The sequence below is a fragment of the Neopelma chrysocephalum genome, unplaced genomic scaffold, assembly GCF_003984885.1.
Source record: "Neopelma chrysocephalum unplaced genomic scaffold, ASM398488v2 Primary Assembly neopelma1_22b, whole genome shotgun sequence".
Taxonomy (NCBI): domain Eukaryota; kingdom Metazoa; phylum Chordata; class Aves; order Passeriformes; family Pipridae; genus Neopelma; species Neopelma chrysocephalum.
The window spans coordinates 12,633,680-12,645,078 of record NW_020897690.1 but is presented as its reverse complement, the minus strand read 5'-3'; the positions used below and the strand labels follow the sequence as shown (position 1 = coordinate 12,645,078).

The 11,399-nt window shown below is 40.6% G+C and overlaps 1 long non-coding RNA gene across 1 annotated transcript in view; it reads left to right on the top strand.

The window, feature by feature from the left end:
* The first annotated feature begins 11 nt into the window (after window positions 1–11).
* LOC113966091 overlaps window positions 12–11,399 on the top strand; it is a 102,006-nt gene continuing 90,618 nt past the window's right edge. The window contains exon 1 of the long non-coding RNA XR_003533705.1: window positions 12–2,391. This is a non-coding gene — a long non-coding RNA (uncharacterized LOC113966091). The remainder of the gene's footprint in view (window positions 2,392–11,399) is intronic.

The following is an 11,399-nucleotide window of genomic DNA, read 5'->3' as shown; positions in this document are numbered from 1 at the left end:
CTATTCTGTGATTCTATGGGGAAAAAAAAAACCAAACCCAAAACCAAACCCTACGGATGTCTCTGTCAGGGATTGTCACGTGAAGGATTTGCAACAGCAGCAGCTCCAGAGTGATGCTCGGGAGTGCTGAGCTTAACCCGTCGCCCGCTCTACTTGAGGTGCCCTTCTATGAATTTTGGCAACTGCATAGTTGCTTTATCGCTCTGCAAATGTGCTCCCATTAAAAAAAAAACAACAAACAAAACAACAAAACAACCAAACAAAAACAAAAAGCCCAAACCCTCAGCTTTTCACCGTTTGATGTGTATCCTCGGCCCCATTCATTTGCTAGATGTTTTTCTCCTTTGATCTATTGGTAATGGTGTTCATTTAGGAGAGGTATTCAGCTGAGCAGGCTTCGATATTCTATCAAGGAATTTGAATAAATACAATTATTCCATGTTACAAAATAAGAAATAGCTGAGGGCTTTAGACATAGAAAAAGCATGGGGCAAAAAGGAGTTTCAGGGCTTCCTTTAATAGAGCTTTACAATGCAGTCAGTAAATCTGGCTTGTTAATGAAATGTTCCTAATAGCTACAATTAGGGCCTCTGCTGACTTTATCTTTGAATTGAAAATAATTTTTTTCAATGAACCTTTCAATATTAAATTGTTGTTGCCATGTTGCTGGCTTGGTTGATCATAGTTCTTATGTGAATTCTGTCTTTCCTAAGTGGAAGAGCAGGGATGTCGTATAATATCTATTTAAAGCACAACCAATGTTCATCAGTCAACAGATTTTTTTGCAAATTAAATATTCCTGGTTATTAATATTGGTGGGAAAAAAATGAATGTATTTTTTGAACGCAAGTAAGGAAAAATAGTTCCAACACTTTTTTGAGGGGTGGGTCTATTTTTATAATTTTTTAACCATGCTTGCTCCCTAGGAGAGTTGGTTGCAGAGAAAGAATGTTACGGCAAGATAATACCATGTTCTCTCCCAGCCTCTGCCTAGCAAAAGGGAGATGTGCTGGGGATTTATTCTGTTGCCTGGAGCTGACAGACTGACTTCTTCCTGCCCCTGGAATGGTGCAGGCGGGACAGAACACTTGCACCAGCACCCTTTTTTAACTTTTTTTTGGTGAGAACAAGTGCCCGAGTGACCTGGTTAGCAAGCACTGTGCTTTACTTATTAAGCAGTGACTAATACAATGCAAAGGATTAATTTTGATTTCTCCACCAACCGCTTCCCCCTCCCCCACACTCTTACACTCTTCTTATCCCTGCTTTTTTCTTCTCAATCTCTTACAGTCTGGCTGAAATGCTGATATTTTTTTCCTCTGCTCCTAAAACAACTTTGGGCCATTCCCTTTTTTATCTTAGTTCGCTGGGTTCTCTTTGCATTATAGATCATCTTTGTCCGAAAAGCAGTGCCAACAGCCACTCCCAGTGCCATTCATACACAGTATGTGTCTTGTCCCGGGTCCTGTCACATGATGTTTCCCATGTTAGGTGTGGTGTTGAATGTGCTAAACAGAACTCTTAGACACAAAGGGGAAATGACCAAAACCCACGGCCTTAAATTCATGGCTCTCTACCAGCCCCTTCATGCAGAACCCCCATCAAAAGTCAGTATTTCTGTGCATCCAGTGCTGGCAGGACCTTAAAACCCTTAAAATCAGATAACATTCAGATCCCCAGTACAGTATTTGTGGCATCAGTGGGGCAAATTCATCTGCATTTCAAGGCAGAATGCATTCGTCTGTACTTTCTCCTGGCTTTTGTTCGCAAAAAAGAAAAAAAACCCACATTGGCAGAGCCATGTTACTGCTTCCTGCTTCTGTTGTTGAGTGTTTTGCAGCTACCACGGCTGGCCAAGAAGCTGTAAATCTTGCCTGGTGTTCTGTAACAAAGAGAAAAATAGAATGATTTGTGTTGACTTTTGGTCATCGTGTATCATTATCGATCCGAGGGAGGGCGGCGGGGGAACGCGTTACCGTGTATCTGTTGCTCGCCAGTTCTCCGGGAAGGCTGCGTTACCCAGCAGTCAGTAGAGGGCAATAGAGAAATACAGTTTTGTGATGCCTAAAGGATTTGAAGCCCTGATTATGTGTTTACAGAAAAGAAAAAGAAGAAAAGAAGAGCCAGGAGGATAGGTTGTTCAGTTTACTACCGGAGACCTGACTGTGACAGACCACCAAGGAAACAAAATTTTCTAAGAGAGTAAAGAAGACCTTCTGCAGCATCTGCAAGGGTCTCCTTTTTTTCTTCAGAGTTACGTGGGATAACTTAGCCAGAACTTATCAATGTCTACATGTTCAGTGGACTCGGGAATGGACTGGGAGATGCAGAAAGGCACTCTTTGGAAGGAACAGAAGAGGAGGCATTTCAAAAATCCTGCAGGTGACCAAGGTGAGCAAACTCACAGCTTCTCTTTCGGGTGAGATAATAGATGTTCAGTCAGCTGTATAAAAGTCGTAAACAAACTGAGTGATTGAAATTATATGAGAATTTTGCTTTTTTGGGCATGCTGGTGCAAGAATAATTTCCTTTTGGAAAAAAAAGAAAGGATAATGATGCTACAAGGATAAGCATTTCTAAGCATACATTATTTTGGAGACATGCTAAAACTGGTGAGCTGTTTTATGTGTGATATTTTATATTAAAACTGTTTGAAACATGCTCATCATTTTACAAGGTTTGTGTGCTATAGTTCCTAGACTCTAGTTTACAGATAAATATATAAATAAGATGTAACTATTATTGTTCCTTTTAGCGGAGATTTTTGCTCATCTCTTTACTAAGAGATTTTTGGATGCATGTTGGCAATGCCCTCAGGTTCTTCAAAGGCTTTATAATCAGAAAGATACTGAGAAATGATAACAAAGAATATAGCAATAACAAAAGGAGTTGAGCCATAGAAATCAAGGGAGTAACAGAGGCTTGGGAAAGCAGAAAAAAACCCCAAAAGACTAAGTTAGGAAATAAACATATGAAACACTTTTCTGTTGCCAAGATCTCAGCTGGTGTCACCATAACACTTGGAAAATGTCCTCAGGATGGTGGGAACCATTAAAGCAGTACAGATTATCAGAGGATAAACTTCCACTTCAGCTGCCACTGGTAGCAGAAGTGACCAATAAGAAACGTTTAGGAAATGAAAGATGAAGAATCAAAGCATTGACATTCTGAGGATATCACAGAGCAAGTGCAAGGGTATCTAGAGGTCAGTCAAACAGTATCCATCTGAAACAAGGCAGGGTGATAAATAAAAGAAATAAATCATGTTCTAAAAAGTATCATCAGCTTTGAAAAGCTAATTAAAGGAAAAGTGTTCCTCCTGAGCATAGATTTATTTTGTAAGTGGTATGATAGGTAAGGCTATGACACAATGATTTTTCTGTGCCTTGAGTGCCAAAACAGGTAAAAGATTAATATGTTTATTGTTAGTTTATACATTGTTTATTATTGTTTATACATACTTCCTTGTAGTATATACCTGAGAGAAGTAAAAGATAACATATATAAACCATGTCACTATTTTCCATGGGTTGGCAACATCCATCTGATAGGGAATAGACCCCATGAATATCAGAATCCACCTGGTCTTGAAAGCTACGAGTTCCAGTTTGCAGTTTTTAATTCCCTTCATTCCATTTCCAGTATTCTATGTCTTCTTGTATACTTGCAAATCCATTCTCTCAAAAGAAAATAGAAATTAAAGATGGTATTGAACAAACACCTGAGAGAGAAATACACATGCAGTTTAAGGATATCTATACTTGTGTGCCAACTCTTCTTTAAAGTGATCCCTCGCAGAAGTTACTAGTTATGTATCTAAAATGTGAAGCTCTTGGGCAATAAACATTCTCTTATAGCTGTTACCTATTTTCAGTGAATTTAGCAGTGTTGCTTTTTGGCGTTTGCTGAAGAGTTTTCCCACATGTCATATCTCTACAGATACAGTTGAAGGGATTGTTGTAGTGGAGAGCCACACGGGTCAGCAGCTGGGGCTGAGGAATGAGAGCTACTGCTTGTTGAAATCCAGGCTTTGCTTTGCCCCTGTGTGACTTTGGGCTACATTAGGCTTGTTTATGGTCAGCTTATGAAGTGTCCAGCCTGGCACCTTACCTAGGCTGAGGGCCAGGCTTGGAATGGCAGGGTGCAGATTGTACGGGGAGGCCGTCCTCACATGGAAGTTATGGGAAAGGCCATTGACTGGTTGCAGTGTCCTTCAGTACATAGATAAATATATTTCTGTGCCAGTTCTGCATAAGAGTCCTTGCCACTTAGAGTGTCACCTTTTTATGACCTTGAGTCATAAAAAAACTATTCCTTCATTTTCACTCACAGAACAGTTGTCTAAAAATGTTGAAATCTCAAGGCAAAGTTCCAACTGTGAAAAAGATGGCGCTAATTAATGTGTTAATTGTCATGTAAACCTCTTTGTTTAATGAGATATGAAATAGCCCCTACCGTTAGGAATATCAATGTGCACAGGAGTTTGTCCCAAGCGCTCAGGGTCATTTATTGCTGTGTTGCAGCACAACCTAGGGCTGCTATTTCAGCCTCTTGCCAAAATAGAAATGTTTTACTTTCTGATGAGTCATCTGGGTTTCACTGAGATCTTCCAAGGTTTCCCCACCCTATTCTCCTTTGCTGTACAGTCCAGGCCCTGCCCTAGAGGCCTTGCTTTCCCAGGAAAAGATGGGGTGGAACCCTCCTCAGCAGCTGTTGGCTCCGTTCCTTGATTAACTTGGAGGGGACTGCTAATAAATGGAGCATTTTCTCTGTCACTGGAGCTGAACTTGCAGCATTCCTAGCCTTTTCTGGCCAGCAGTGTGGCAGAGCAGCGCTGGTAACTGAGTTGGAGTTTGCCACACATTGTGCTTAAATGTTACCTGCATCAAGACAGAAAGGGAAGTAGGTCAACCAAAGGAGGAAGCTTTAATCTATTTTCCATGTTGGTCATATTTACTAATAAACAACACAGAAGAGCTATATGTTTCAAGAAAATATTTCCTTACTTCGCCCCCCCCTTCTGGTGCAAAAGGGGATAGAGGAAGACTTAATTTTTTTAAAATTCTTTTTCTTTAAATTTTTTTTCTTTAAATTATTTTCTTTCCCTTTTAATTCTGAGCTACCTGTTCTAAGGTGGCACCGATTTGAGGTTGGACTAGATGACCTCTAGACATTTCCAACCTTACCCTGTGATTTTCAACAATCATGCTGTTATTTTGGAATCTTCCTGGCTCCAAATTACCTGAGAGAGGAAAAAACCCCTGCGACTATTTTAAGATAATTTTCTTTCCCCTTAAGTTATTATTTTAATTCATTGAAAATGGACCAGGGAGAATAAAAAAACCCCAGGTACTTCCAATAAATAACTGTGTTATGGAATAGTTCTTTGCAGTTGTTACTTTCTGAATTTTGTTATAAAATGCTTTGATTACCATGTTCAGGCTGTTTTACAGAATTGCTACTATGCAGAAATTTAGTCTGCTGAGGGCTAAATTGTTTGAGGGCTATACTCCCTGCTGCAGCCAAAAAGAGGCTTCTTACACCTATAGTCACCAGTTAGTCTCATGTTTGAGAAGCTGAATGTCATTGCTGATTCTTTCAGTTTATGCTTGGTGAGTCAGGTGGCAAGAAAGGGTAAAATATTTACTGGTAAAGTATGTGAAATAATATGAATTTGAAAAGTCTGTATTGGTTTTTCAGTAATCCATTTTAGCTAAGTTCATTCGAAATTAAACTGTTTGCCCAGATGACATCCTTAATTCATCACCCTTGTTCAAACCGAGATCTTCAAAGCCATTTACAACAGCTAAACAAACCTATCTTTCATTAGCTTCGATTATAATGCCTGATAAAGTGTGCAGAAGATCTGAATCTTTAGAGATGACAGTGATGGATATAATTTAGACACAGGAGAGGTAACAGAATCAGACTGATGCTTAGAGTGAACTTTAATCCAGAGTTTCACAGTCAAATATAGGTGGGCAGTGCAGTGCTCCTTATGTGCTTCAAAACTGCTGCTGAGGCACAGTGGTAGCACAGCACATTGTACCTGCCCTGGGAAGTGAGAACTTGAGTCTTCATTGCTGGCAATGTGGCATTGTCCCCAAAACTTACTCCTCTTTAAAGGATAAACTGGAATGGAGAGGATGTAACTATCTCCTAAGTCTGAAGCAGTGACACTGAAGAGGAAAAGCTCCATGTGACACCAGTTTAATTAGTGTGCAATATCATTTTCTTGATTAGTGATGGAAAACAGTGAGTGTTGTATTATAACTGCACAATTCTCCAGTAGTGAAAGGATCTAGCCTTTGTAAAGGCTGCATGCAAGGCCCTCTGCTTTCCTGTGCCCCTCAGAGATTCTGTACAAAACAAAACAGCGAGGGATAGATGATTCAACAGAAGATTTTTATTTTTTTTTCTAAAACCTCAGAGGTCTCTGCTTAAGCATCCTAAGCCAGAAGAAGCTAACAGTAGTTATATGCACATATGTTAAACAAACATCTGTGGAGTTGTCATTAACTTGCTGCTTATTTGAAGTGTGGAGAGGGCCTGATGCAATCTCCAGACTTTTTGAAGAAGGCACATAGCCATATGTTTTTATGTATTCTTTTCATTATTATTAGATAATGCTAACAATAGTGTTGAAGTATGGTCTGCATCAGTCTCCTGAAAGATCATATTTGCCCTCAGTGAAGAAAGACTTGTTTTCCTTCTTCAGAGAAGTAATTTAAGGGTTAAACTGATGGCAGAGCAGACATAACAGTTTGTCGATTCATAATTGGTTTGTGCAAATGAAAATTATTTTTTTCCTTACTGTGTCCTTAAGCAATATTTTTCTGATGAAAGCGTGTATTTGGGTTTGGGTTGGTTGGTTTGGTTGTTTTTTGTTGTTGGTTTTTGTTGTTTTTTTTTATTTATTTCCTTCTTTCTCCAAAGCCAGTCTGAGATCTCTGCCTCCCTTTTCACTGCTTGAAAAAAATACCTGGTTTTCATAAAAACAGGAAAGATAGGACAGTGGAAAGCCTGAAGGAGTGAAAGTCCAGACAGAGATGTACTGGCATACTTAAGGTCTATGAAGAGCTTGTCACAGTGCCTGATGGCTCTCAGCTTCTGTTTCATTTGCTCTGATGGTTAATCATTTGCTTGAGTGCTCAGGTGCCATGGTGATGGACACACTACCAGTGCCACAAACCCAGCGTGCTGCATATTTATTGGAACATTATTTTTGAAAGGAAGCCAAAAATAAATACAACTTTTGAAAATCGTCAGCACAGCTACCATTGCCATTTACTTTCCACTCTAACAACATAAATTAGCATGGTAGGATGTAGGCATCTTCCTCCCATTTTAGATTTTTTCCTTCTGCTGTTGATATCCATAGCTTTCTCATTAAGTGGTTTGAAAGGCTTTAGACTTCCTCCATATGTTGAGTATTGCACATTTGTGCATTGGCCTTTCTGTGCAGCTATTGAGATGTTAGTTCCACTGTCATCAATATTAACATCAAGGAAAGGGCCTTGGAATAAGAGCCAAATGTATCCTTGCTCTGTTAAGCTCCAGCAGTTTGCTAAGTGTGACCTTTGTGAAGCTACGGGTATAAAGTTCAACCTTGAAAATCTTGGCTGGCAACTGACTGCTGGAATGCCAGTTGGCAAGATATTCCTTCTTCTTCTCCAAATGTGAGGCCTTGTGCCTGAATAGCTCCAATGCAGCATCTCTTCTGCAGTGTCACGTTTTGAAGTCTGATCCTCACACAGACCTCTGTTGCTGTTGTTACTTTTTATAGTGCTGTGCTATTTATATCTCTATTTGAATGTGAATGGTGGCCACCACGGGGAAGTTAGCACTGAGCAGTAGTTTCCCACTGAGGGCATTGCTGTGCTAGCATCCCTCCAAGATAACTGCACGTAATATAGAAACAGATATTATCTCTTTATCACAAGCACCTTATGAGTTTGCTCCTGGTTTTAGTATCTTGAATTGCTTCACAACACTGCTCACTGACCGCTGGTGCCTGGAGCAGATTGAAGTAGCGTGCTGGCAGTCTATGAACCCCCAGCACATGGTGTGCCCACAGGGCAAGCTAAACCACAGAAGAGGGGACCAGATGGAGCTAGATGCAAGGTATGAATCCACTGGAGCTGGATAATTGTTCCTCAAACTCCACTGATCGTAAAAGCTTACTTTAACTTTTGTTTCAGCCCACAGGAAATGGAAAAGACATCCTTTCTCCCTTACATTTCCCTCACATGATATAAAAGTACCAATATCTTACCATCTGCTCCAACAGCAATTAGCTCACCAATTGGTGTTGGACAAGTTCAATTAATACATGGTAAAAGCATGCAGAAAACCTCAAAACTCAACCAGTGATGCAAGGATGCTGCTTATGTCTCCCTGGCATGAGGTAGGAAGGGCCTGCTTGGCAGAGTTGGAGACAGAAGAAGTGTGAAGACAAAGCAACACCATTTGAATCCCCCATATTACTGATTTTTTTTTTTTGAAGTACAGTAAAGACACTAAATATGGGAATCCTATAAACATTTCTGAGTCAAAGACAGAGTGAGATTTATAGGACTTGTGGGTCAGGGCAGTGGTCACCTCCCTAGTGTGCTTCCTGTGAGATCTGAACTGATGTTGTTGGAGGGGTGGTGGGAGGGAAGCCATGATGTACCCTCTGGGGATTTAGTTCAGAAGGCATTGGAATTGGGATCCTCTCCTCTCTATCAATTCTTCTGCAGTATGGGACCTTTCCACCTTGGCACCATCCAGTGCTTGGACTCTCTAGGATACACAAATCCTTGTAAAAATTACCAGTAACAGCTGCTGTGCTCTGGTGTTTTACTGGAGTGAAAGAACAAACCTTTAGGAAAGTGGGAAATGAGTGGTGCTTGCCTCTCCTAACTCCAGGGCCAGTGCAGGTAGAGTCATACCCCTCTCCCAGGTGGAAGATGGGCCAGACTGCAGAGAAAGGCACCAAATGGGGTATGGTGTAGTATTGTAGGGTGTGGAAGTAATACCTTAACAGTCCTGGTCCCTGTAGTACGATTGCAAACTGGCATCAGAATACGAGTTTTCTTGTAAAATAATTTTGTTGCCATGATATTGCCAGTCATACAGGCAACCCTTCCTGCCAACCATTTCCTTCCTTTCAGTGCTGTGCAGTAATTTTTTGTTTACTTTGTTTGCTTTGAATACTTTTGGTTACTTTGCTTACTTTGAATGGTTTTCTTGGTGTTCCTTTGCAGTAAAGCTGAGGGGTATTGCCGTTCACAGGTAGGGTGCAATTCAGTCCATCATCCTTCTTTTCCTAAGGTTGTTCCATTTTTGAGAACCACTCTAGAACACATGCAAATTGAGCGTGGATAGAGGCATCTCTTGCCAGCAAATCTGTGCACTTGGATTTTTCCATGGACTGTTGTCTGAAACTTGGCAAATCTTTTGAATCTTTCCTGGATGAGCAGCTCTGGATTATTCACTAATTTTTTGGGGGAGTTGGAGTGAAAATAAACATGTGCTTGGGATGCTGAGTGCAAACTCAAACCCAGACTTTCCCACTGTGAGCCCAGAATGGAGAGATTTAATTTGGCCCTTTATGGATTATGATCCAGTGTCAGAATTAGATTTTGAGTCTGAGTGGCATGCAGCGTCTGTGATACTCATGTAAATATACTGGTTTAGTGCTTGCAATATGTTTACAGCCTCCTATTCATTGCTGACTAGTGGTGTTTTCCTTTTTGGCTACAGTGGGAGAAGCCATGGGCGTTACTGTTGGTACTGGATTTGGTACTTTTGGTAGTAACGAAATCTGCAGATGTAGAAGCACAATAAATGCTCAGACCTGAGGGTCAGAAATAAGTCCATTACTGAACAATCTTAATGTCTGTTGGAATGAGCAGAGACAGAGTTTATGTAGGTTTACGCAGTCAACTGCAGCCTTTGACTGTTCACTGTCATAAAAGAAGACCCCTGGTGACCTAGTGGTTAGCATGCAGGACTCTCACTGCTGCGACCACGGGTTCGAATCCCCGGTCTCCTGGCCTGATGGAGGTCGTTAGCCCTGTGTGGCCATCCATCTATGAGAAGGACACTCTAAACAAACCTACGTCCTGAGGACCTCACTGCCATTGTCCAAGCTTGCTTGGCCCCGGCAGATGAACCTTAGGATTAAAGGGTGGGCTCAGTTCAGCGCAGGCTGTGTCTCACCTAAAAAATCCATTGCACAGGCTGGAAAGGTAAAAAGACCTTTCCCCAAATCTTCGTTCGCGAAGATGGGCCATTATTTATATATCATAAAAGAAGATCCATGATATTTCTGTCCTCAAACACTTGGTAATTTTGGCTTAAAGCAGTAGGCCCAAATCCAAACTGAGTTCAGGTGTTCGAAGTGTCTAGTTAACAACAGGTATTGGTATGCCTGGAATCAAAAGTCTTGTAAGGCAAGGAAAGCAATCACCTGGTCTGGTGCTGAAGGGGTTAATGAGGAATTAAGGAGAGGAAACAAATAAAGGCTTCTAGAGTTGTGTTTAATTTTTCGGTCTCTTTGCTGTCTGCCAGTCCTTTACACAAGTGCTAAAAATTTCATACAAAAATTAAAAATGTATTTTAAAAACCAATTTAAGAAACTGAACATGCAATGCTAATTTAGGAAAATTGCAGCTCTATTTTCTGACAGAATCTTACATTTGTGACTAAGAGAAAACTTGATTATTTCAGTGGATTGCTGGAGAAGTAGATATGAATTTCACTTTATCCATTCTCCCCTTAATGGATTGACTTGGAGACCTTCAGTTTCAAAGAAGGTAAAGGTGTCAGAGGAATTCATATGCAATAGACAGGTTTTCTGGAAAAAGCCCTAGATTTGATAAACTTTCAGAAAAATTTCACGACTTGCTGGAGACAAAGTTGTGAATATTTGCTGGTCCCACCAAAGTTGATGCTCCTTTGGGAATTCACTTCAGCTGAGACTAGAACTTTGGTTATAGACTGTTGTGAGCCTGAAGATTAAGACACTGGTGATTAAAGCTGTGTCAGCGTCTCAGCAATGAATTAGTGTTCTTTTTGGCTAAAGTTCAATGTTCTTTGAATGAGAACTCTTGATTTACATTAACTGTTTCTCAACTATTCTTGTGTGAGTATTAAGCTGATGTCTTGCTACTCTTTGTGGAGCCACCAAAGAAAAAAGCAAAAAAAAAATATAAAAGAACCTCAACCAAACAAAACCCCACAGAAAATATTGATTTAAGTTTGGTGGCTGCTGTTGAATGTGCTTGTGCTCCCCTCATGCAGCTGCAGAGTTTACTGGCATTGCAGGTAGGTTGTTTGACTGTTTCCTTTTGAAGCTTTGCCAGTTCTGCTTTGTGGATCAGCCAACAACAGCCTCCTGAATTGTGCTTGCA